Source organism: Lottia gigantea (genome assembly GCF_000327385.1).
Source record: "Lottia gigantea unplaced genomic scaffold LOTGIsca_2721, whole genome shotgun sequence".
NCBI lineage: Eukaryota > Metazoa > Mollusca > Gastropoda > Lottiidae > Lottia > Lottia gigantea.
In genome coordinates this window covers 3,033-4,043 of record NW_008708860.1, presented here as the reverse complement: position 1 = coordinate 4,043, position 1,011 = coordinate 3,033, and positions in this window count along the sequence as shown.

Genomic DNA, 1,011 nt, shown 5'->3' with positions numbered 1-1,011 from the left:
ATTTAGCCTATCAAAAGCTTTTTCCTGGTCATAGGCCATGAGGGCTACCTTCAGTTCTTTCTGATTGACATATTTTAGGATACTGTCAATAGAGAGCAGGTTGTTCAGGATACTCTTATCCTTCCCTGCCCCCGATTGAGTATCCAATAGTATAGAGTTTAGAACCGGTTTCAGTCGGTTCGCTATAACTTTAGCTATTATCTTATAGTCTACCGTCAGCAGAGAAATGGGACGGTAATTTTTAAGCTGAGTTTTGGTGCCTTTGTTTTTGTAATTAATAGTTAATATAGAAGTTTTCATAGTGGGAGTCAAATTGTTCGAGAAATATACATTATTAATTGTGTCAAAAAGATCGTCCTGCAATATGTCCCAGAATTGCAGGTAAAACTCTTTCGGAATTCCATCAATCCCGGGGGATTTGTTGTTTTGGAATTCCGAAAGAGCCCTATGAATTTCAGATTTAGAGATTAGAATTTTGTTAAGAGAATCAATCTCTGCTGGCGGTAGAGGTTGGAGATTTGATTTGTGCAGGTAATCACCAATTACCCTATCAGAGATCGGGTCCTGAGTGTACAGGTCCTTATAAAAGGCCTGAACAATATCGAGGATGTCTTCCTGGGAGGATTTAATTTTCCCAGTTTTGTCTTCTAGTTTCCTTATCTCCTTTCTTGTCGAATTATCCAATTCTGCCTTTCGAAACATTCCGAGGTTTTCAATGTCGGAATCTTCGAAAGGCAGCTTGGATCTTATCAGAATGCCTTTGTTGATTTTGTTTTCTTGTATTTTCAGGTTAGAGTATAGTGTTTCCAGACGGGTTTTATTTTGTTGGTCTAAAGTAAGGTAAGTTTCAATTTGGTTTATTTCGTTTTGTATGTTTTGAATTTCAGCTTTGATAATTTTGGTTCTGGTTTTTGAGTATCTAATCGAGATAGTTTTGATTTTGGCTTTACCTTCTTCCCACCAGGAGGTTTGGTCTTCATAGTCGGGTTTATTACCCTTCCAATCAGACCA